The following is a 9,507-nucleotide window of genomic DNA, read 5'->3' on the forward strand; positions in this document are numbered from 1 at the left end:
GCACGGCAATATATAGAACATCACGGGTTGTCCAGGGAATCTTTACGCGGCAACTATCCTTGCCATTTCCTTCTCGACTGAAATTACGATTTTAGCCCTTGATATTCTTCTTCGAATTCAGTTCACCAAAATGCCATCCATGAAAAGACGTTTTTCTATATATTAGTTGTGGAGGTCCTAATTAATTAAGGGTTTTGGTGTGGAACATTTAAAATGACTAGTTTATCCCTGCTTTAATATAATAAAGTATAATCATGAATTTGTAGTTTAACCATATTTTATTATTATTATTATTGAAGGGAAAATAGGGAAAATTGAGGGTTCAAGTTCAACAATGGGAACACAATATTCTCTGTTTTTAAGTGAAAAAGAAATGAACCATTTTAGTTACATTTAATTATTTATATAGTGTTAAGTCAAATTTTAAATGATATCACAACATATATATATCATTAAATCTTTAAAATTTATTCTCGATCATGAATTGGGCCGGCTCGATATATTTTGGGGCCTTAGGTAAGAAGTTTAAGTGATGTCTTTTATTTAAAATTCATTCTTCTTGCTTTTTGGGATTTAAAATTACTTTTTAATTTTTTATATTTAAGTTTTTTTAACATTTCATTTTCAATTGATAATATGGCTAATCCATTTAATATTTCTTGTTACATTGTTGATCTTTATGATAGGATTATCTAACCCTTTTAACCTGCACAAATAAAGGCAAATTAGTGTAAGAATATTTCCTAAAATCGAATTAAAAAATTAATGCAATTAATTAATTGAGTTTTTGGTAACTAACCTTTTTTTATTATTATTATTCTTTTCTTTATCACTGATCAAATATAGAATGATTTTAACGACTTGAATAGTAAGTTATTGGAAATAATGAAAAAGGAGAAGAATCGAGAAATTCAAATACGAATAAGACTTGAATAGGAAAATTGAGATAAAAAATAGAAACTTATAATGGAAACTTAGAGGCTTAGAGACTTTCTATCTTCTTAGCTGACTTAGCCATTTTTTTATTTTATTTTATTTTTTCATTCTATTTTGATTCTTGAACGTTGGACTGAAGGCGTAAGGCCTCCAATATTTTGAACGTTGGACAATTGATAAGCATTGAATATTTACATTCAAAACCCTTTAATTTACATATATTAAATATTAGTTTGTATTGTAATATAATGTTTTGTTACGTTTTAGCGTTTGGAGCTCCAAAACTGTAGTGACACTGCCTTTGGAAGATTCTTTCCAAAGAGCTTCATCGACAAGATTCGTCTTGACGCTATGGAGTTGTCACTAAACCTAGTGATGAAACCCTAGTGGCCGTTCTGACGTTATTTGAACCGTCTTGACGCCGCATGAAATCCTATAATAAAAATTAAACCTCTTTACACGTTGCAGCAAGCAATTTCCCCATCCTATAAATAGAACATGATTGATCATTGTGTACGTGACAAAGTGTAAGCCGTAGAACCTTTTTAGAGGTTGCTTAACTTCACTTTTGTGAGCTAAGAGAGCCATTGTTGAGAGGTTGTTTTGCTTTCTCTTTCTCGAACTTTCTTTGTACAAAACTTTCAACCGCTTTAAGTTTACCGTTGGGTCGTGAAAAAGTCATATAAAGAAGATTGAACAGTAAAAAGCTTGGACTAAATCAACTTTCGAAAGGAATAAATCAAATGTGGGGTTATTTAGTTAAAAGGCAATTTCTTTCTAGATTCTGACATATTTTCAAAGGGACAATTTCGTAATAATGTAATTCATTTATTTTATTTTTTTCGCAGCACGTCGATGTTGATATTTTCGAGACGAACGAAACGATTTTAGCAGCTAGTGCTGATAGGCTGATCTTTTCAAGCGGACAATCAATTGTCGGCTGCCACGTGTATGGTCAAAGATGACACCACGCAATCACCACCAATTTCACAAGCTATCTACGTCCAATTTCAGCCATTTCCATGTCCTAATTACTTGTGATCACAGAAAATAATTAAATAATAATAATAATAATAATAAAAATTAAATAAAAAATTAACAAAAATATTACAACAATAGCATTAGATTTCCTTATGAAAGTGACCTAATAATCAAGAATTCAACATCTAATAGAGTAAAAATAATAATAGAATAATAGTGTGCCCTTTTGGGATTGAGAAGGATTAGTTTACCATCTATGCAATTTTAACATTTAGTGTTAAAAAAATAAAAAAATGCTACCCTTACATGATTATTATGATGGTTTCCCACATATAATAAGCTGAAAATTGATATTAAATTATTTTGTCGTAAAATATTCTCAATCTAGTATATTCTAAAATTAGAATTAAGCTAACAAACCTTTCCGATCAAATGCGAGACTTAATTATTATATAAAAAGGAAGATTGAATTGCGAGTAATTCACCGACAGAATCGCAAGCAATTCAGACAGTCTTTCAAAGAGGATAGATTGCTTGGGATATGTAGATTTCACACCTGTTCGTCGATTAGGACTGGCCAGATTACAAGCATAATTTGAAGAGAACTAGTTAAATATATAGCAAAACAGTAATGTAATAGAGAAAAGACTCATACACAACAGTTGTGCAACTGTTGTGTATCAATCAACTCTCAATGTTATATATATGGGATTTGATTCCATCATAACAAGTGCACAACACCCCCTCACATGGGGGTGGGCCCCACACACTGGACTCCACCCCATGTGAGGGGGTGTTGTGCCCTTGTTGTAGTATTATTGTAAATCTATCATTTTTCTATATATATACCACATTTTTATCGTACAATTTTTTTATAATGAGAACATGAGATTCTTAATTAATCTTTTTTTTTTTTTTTTAACAATGACTAATTCAAAGGTTGGTCGATAGTTGTATAGTTTCTACCATTATTTACAGAGAAACGCAAGAAACTATATTTTTAACGAAAAATTATCTTAAATTGAGAACGGACCGTCTCAATTAACTCTTAATTTCTATTTTTAGCATAAACTAATTTAGTGTTTTTTTTTTTATTTAAAAGAATTAATTTAATAGTTGGTTACAAGTAACATTAGCGTTATAGAATAATTATTATGCCATATAAATGTGATTTTTGACACAAATGGGGGTTCCCATCAATGCAGACATGTTAAATGCATTAAAGGAGATTGCAATGCTTTAAGGTAGGCTCAATTAATAGTGGGTCAAAAGCTACTGCCAAAACCAATTTAAAGTGGTGAATAAAGAAGCACATGAAGGGTACTATTGTCATTTTAAAAGGTCAAGTCTGGTTCGGGAAATGAGATGTAGTTGTGGAGTGACGCAAAGGATGATTATCACCTGGGTGTCGGCCACGTGTCTTGCCAAGTGATTTGTAAACCACCCATTTATTTATTTTTATTTTTTTGTGGGACTGGGACCACTGGGCCCGGATACCGCCACACAAAAAATATATATAAAAAAAAAAAAGCAAAAAAAAAGAGATGAATATATATTCCGTGACCACCCATTTATTTATTTATTTATTTATTTTTTTTTGTGGGACTGGAGCCACTGGGCCCTGAAACCGCCACACAAAAAACATTAAAAAAAAAAAGCAAAAACAAAAAAAAGATGAATATATATATTCCGAGAACAAAATGATGTTCCAAGGTAAAGTGGACAAAAATTCCGATGGGTCTCACTGTTGAGCTCAACAGTCCCATTATTGTTGGGGGGGGGGGGGGGGGGGTTTGGGAGCTAAATTGTGAAATCTATTCATTATTAATGGATGGATTTTAACTTTTAAATATTGACAATGCAATAATGCTGGAGTAGGTTTTTAGATCGGAAGGAAAATAGTTGTTGGAGCAAATTTTTAGTTGATCGAACTAGGCAACGGGTCGCCTGTAAAATAATAATAAAAAAAAGGTTATTAAAAAACTGCCGGCCTATAATTGGTCGAAACCGAAGGAGTCTATAATGTCTAAGACTTTGTTTGGCAAGCAACACAAAATTTTTTAACTTTATTTATACTTTTTTTAAAAATAATTAATATCAAAATATATTAATTTTTTTTTATATTACATTTATTATTTTTTATTAACTCAATTTTTTTTTTTTTAAATTATTCTATTCTTTTCTGTTTGCTGACTTGTCAAACATATCTTAAGTTAATAATGACTTTCTGAGAGAAAAAATGAAGGTGATATAACTTTATATATATCATATATGTCATGTCAGCAAAATTCATCGTATAATTGAGCACTTTTCCTTTCTTTTTTTTTTTGATTGACTGTGAGAAAGTGTATGGAACATCAATCTGTAAAAGTACACCCTTCCTTTCGGTCAAAGGTCACAGAAAGCTACCGGCAATATATTCTGGCAGTAATGGAGGACCTCACAATCAGAATGATGTCATTAAGCATTTAAGAAATTTCAACTCATTTTGGTACAAATTAATGGCATGTTTCTTTTTCATTCCATCGGCCCAAAGTTGGAATGCCGTCTCAGAAATTCAATATGATAACAGTATTCAACTGCTGCTGCATTGCACCAAGTCCATCATGGCTCATGACTCATGAGGGGGGCAGTCCTCTCTCTAGTGAGAGGCGGCAACCCCGCGTAAAGGATGGTGGATTACCTTTCGTAGGGTCGGGGAGGCCTCCCTCAATAGTCAAGGAGCTGTCGGCTGTCTTAACAGTGAGAAGTGGTCGATAGACCTTTATAATAGGCCTAATCTTCAATCATGCAACATATCAATTGAAGATTAGTTATAATATAGATCCACGTATGCATCTAACGGTTTATATAAAAAGAAATTTCAAAAAGTCTGAAACTTTAGAGACTTTGTAAGTACTTTTATACGGCATGGACCGATTTGGCAAAAAGCAAACTACATGGACTACACGTATTGGTATGACTATTTGATATGGTATATGCATGCATGATGCATCTATGTGTCCATTGGCGGAGGGAAGGGGTAGAGAGGGGGCACTAATCAAATTCTTTAAGGCAAAGTTGTCATATATGTTGTAATTACCCACCATGGAAAAAGAAAAAAAAAATCAATAAAAGTCATTGTCCATAGATATAGGAAAAATTATACTATTCGTCCTTGTGGTTGTCCTAAATTACAAATTGTTCATTCTGGCATCAAAATTAATTCAAAAATCTTTGTGGTTGATTTAATTTACAAATCGCTCTTTAGAGTCAGATTTTGTTAAAAATTTTGACAGATTCTGTTAGGCGTCATGTTAACGCTAATAAGATGATGACATGTGTTGATCATAATAAAAAATATAAATAAATAATACTTAAAAAATTAATTAAATTTTTTTTAAAAAAAAAAAAAAATTGAAAAGAGAAAAGAAGTGGTTACCAATCGGCAACCATCCCTTTGGGGTTTGGGGGTGGCCGCGTGCCAAAAAAAAAAATTGAAAAGAGAAAAGAGGTGGTTACCAATCGGCAACCACCCCTTTGGGGTTTGGGGGTGGCCGCGTGCCAAAAAGCCGCACTCCACCCTCGGCCACCTCTAGGGGTGGCGCACAGCCAAGCCCATTGGCTGGGGGTGGTGCTCGGCCATGCCCAATGGTTGGGGTGGCCGCCCAACCGGTAGCCACCTATTTTCTATTTTTTTTTAATTTATTTTTTTTAAAAAAAAAATTTGTAAGTTTTATTTATTTATTTATTTTTATTTTGATAAACACGTGCTGCTATCTTATTGACACTAAACGAAATTTAACTCTAATCAGCAATTTGTAAATCAAGTCAACCACAAATTTTTTTGAATTAATTTTGATACCAGATGAACGATCTATAATTTAGGCCAACCACAAAAATCAATAATACAATTTTCCGGTGAATGTATAAACCACCCCTTATAAACTCACGTGGAGTTGTCAAACATTCAAACTCGAAAGGCAAGGGAACGGCACATGTGCACATGTCTTTGACAGAAGAAAAAAGAAAAGAAATAATTTCCAAAGGCCCATGACTTAACCCTAAAATGAATTGGCCTCTTCAAAACAATTAATGCCCTGAAAAATGGAGCACATGTAGAGAAGATGTGTCAAGACAATGAGCACATGTCTTTGACAGAAGAAAAAAGAAAAGAAATAATTTCAAAAGGCCCATGACTTAACCCTAAAATGAATTGGCCTCTTCAAAACAATTAATGCCCTCAAAAATGGAGCACATGTAGAGAAGATGAACACTCCTTTTTTTTTTTTCGAAAAGAATAATAAGAAAAATAGTTCTGGGTCCTTACAATAGTTTTCAAGGCATTGTGATCATGGGGTTTGAGAAATTAATTCTATCAACTGATGTTGTGGCCAAGAATTTTGGCTATGTTTTTAATATTTACTTAAATTACTTGTCACTACATAAAAGTATGTTTATTTTTTTGATTTATTAATTATGTTCTTCCATGAATTGGTTGTACACAACAATGATATGATGGCAACTGTTAAAGGGATTTTTTGCTTGAGGACGTGTTGATCCCAGATTGTCCTTGGATTGCGGACCTTTCCAAAAGAACAAACGTTGAATGAAGCTTCTTCAAGGATTCTGCAAAACAAAGGGTCATCAGGGGTGTCTTGGCCACGCCTCCTCCGACGTTCAAGTTAGGATAAATTCACTGGAAGAAAGAAGAACTTTTTTCTTTGTGACTTAGGAGAGCAAGAGGGTGTTGTTTTTCATATATGTAAAAAGAGAAAAAAATACTACATTTTTATATGTCTGTCTTCCTTATTATTTTTTGTATCGCCATTTATTACTTGAAGATGCATTTCTTTTCCTTAATTAATTTTTTCGGCGGACCCAAGGGGTCATCTCTTACTGTAGCTCTTGCTTTTCCTAAGTGGCGGTGGCTGGCCATCGAGTAATAAGACAAAAATATTAATTGAAGTGGTTTTTTCCTCCTTCCTCACTGAGACTTGCCTTGCTTGCAGCTGTGGGCCCCTACTCTGTTCCCCTATCCTCAATAGTGTTGGCGGGAAATTCCTTAACAGCAACAATAATATTGCCCAATTTATACCAAAATTTTTTACGGGCTCTAGTTTATTCGTATAATCGTATCTTCTTATATATACCACCCAAAGATTCTTTTAACTTATAACTTAACGGAGAAAGCAAAAAATGCCATGCGATGAAGGTGATGTGATGATTGATCGGAGAAAGCTTTTTATTAATCAAAAATATTTTTTCATTGGTAATTTGCCGAAAAAAAAAAAAAGAAAAAGAAAAAAAGAAAATGTATGCATATACAATATCAATGGCAAAACCATGAATTCTAGCCCACCAAAACATGCATCCATGGCAAAGATAGATGTGTATGCATATACAATATCAAATAGGCATACCAATGCAAATCACACACCCCAACCCCATTTGGACGAAGAAAAAATCCAAATATAAATAATGGAGAATAGAAAATGAAAAGCAGGAGGTCAGCCATCAAAATCCCTTGGGATGGCAACTTTAATGAGGTTCCGGGCAGGATGGGGCAGCATGCTGCATTGCTGCATGCGATGTGGATGCTGACAATGCATTGATAACGATGATGATGACGACCATGATGATGCTGAGAATGGAACTAGCCGTGGGGAAGAGGGTGAAAGGAATTGTTAATTAGGAAAATGTCTTTTGGTAGTATTCATGAAATATTAATATCGAATTATTAAAAGTTATAATGTCTTTATTAAATTCCTTTTTAATTTTATCTTTATCCGATAGAGTTTAAGGTTAAATTAAACTGCAAATATGTTAAATATCTCTTATACTAGGTAAAATTTATAAAAACACAAATTTACACTTATGCCCCGTTTGTTTCGGCATAAAATGATTTCTGAAAAATAGTTTTGGTATTTTTCGGTGTTTGGTAGGGGCGAAAATAATGGCCAACCGGAAAATGATTTCTGTTTGACAAAAAATGCTTAATAAATTTCGGAAAATGATTTAAGCTTTTTAAAAACGTAAATCATTTTCCGTAAATGGTAGATGCAGTCGATTCTTTTTTAAACAACGCAGTCGACCTTTACGTTCAAGCAGTTGACTATTGCTGAATTTCGACAAGTCAGATTCCGACTCTGGTCGGTGCTGGAGTTCAACAAAATAAGCCGGAATCCGGCGACGTCCGGTAGATGTCGTCGGATTCCGGGGATACCATGCCGGATTTTGGCCAGACTGGCCGGAATCTGGCCGGAGCGCAGGATCTCCGGCTATCTCGCCGGATCACCGGCCATCTGGCCGGGATCCTGGACGGATTCGACCAGAACGGCCGGACCCCCGGCATCTGGCCGAATCTCCGGCCAGCTAGTCGGAAACAGGCCAGGACGGCCGGTTTCTGGTCAACTGGCCGGGATCCGGCCATTTTGTGCCGGATTCCGGCAACTTTTGCTGGAATTTGTATATGCCAATTTTTTTTTAAAAAAATTTATATTATTTTATATTAATATTTTTTATTTTGTGAATAAAATTTAATTTTTTTAAATTAATATGATTAAATTAAAATATAAAAAATATTTGTAATTTTCCGTACGCGCCAAACACCGAAAAATAATTTCAACGGAAAATATTTTTCTGAAAAATGACTTCCCCGAAACTATTTTACGACGGAAACCATTTTACACCGAAACAAACGGAGCATAATTAAAAAAATAAAAGAAGCTGAAAAATAGGATACTCAGGTTGCAATTTTTGATGATTTGAAGTTTGTAAAACCGGTAAATCCGAGGTATGTGAAATTTTTCATAATAATAAAAATAAATAAATTCGTTATAATATTTGCTGCGTTAATCTTATAATAATATTAATTGTGTGATTATTTTTGAGGTTAAATCTAATTGAATTGTTTAATTAAATTTGGCATTGCTTATCTCTATCCATTTCCCTTTGTCTTTTTCCCGGCCTGTTGTGTGATATATGTGAAGCCGAAAACTTGGACCCAGATTTTCGTAGTGACCAAACAAGTTTTAAGAAGTCTCCAAAAGATCAGACTGCTTGAAATCATGTACTCCTAACATCATCAGGAGGCTGGGATTATTATGCAAGCAAAGCCCCCGATTCAAATTCTTGCGATGTCAAAAAGATCAGACTCACCTCAGTTCACATTTGAAATTATTTTGAAAATCATTCAGCTGCAACTTTGTAGTAAACGAAGATGTTATGACCATCAAATTATCTACCAAGATGTTGAAGACTTGCAGAGTTTCAGTGATTTATAAAGTATCTATTACCATTAGAATCAAACTGTTGTGCCTGGGGGTTCTTTGTTAGAACAGGAATGAAACTCAAAGCTTTAGTCATGTCAAGGAAGAAACTTAAAAGTGAACCAAGGAGCCTTTCCCTTGAACTTCACACAGCTACTAAATTTTAGGACTTTAAGCAAATAAATGAGCTATGTTTCCAAGCAATTGTGCTGCTACTTGGGAGTTTATATGGCATAAACAGCAGATTGGTGAATGGTAGAGATTAATTTGGTTCTCCATGGCAATCCCTTGACAAGCTTTTATTTTGTGGCTAGCAGCTCGGGATAGCCTTTCTATTAGG

Source organism: Alnus glutinosa, chromosome 2 (genome assembly GCF_958979055.1).
Source record: "Alnus glutinosa chromosome 2, dhAlnGlut1.1, whole genome shotgun sequence".
Taxonomy (NCBI): Eukaryota; Viridiplantae; Streptophyta; class Magnoliopsida; order Fagales; family Betulaceae; genus Alnus; species Alnus glutinosa.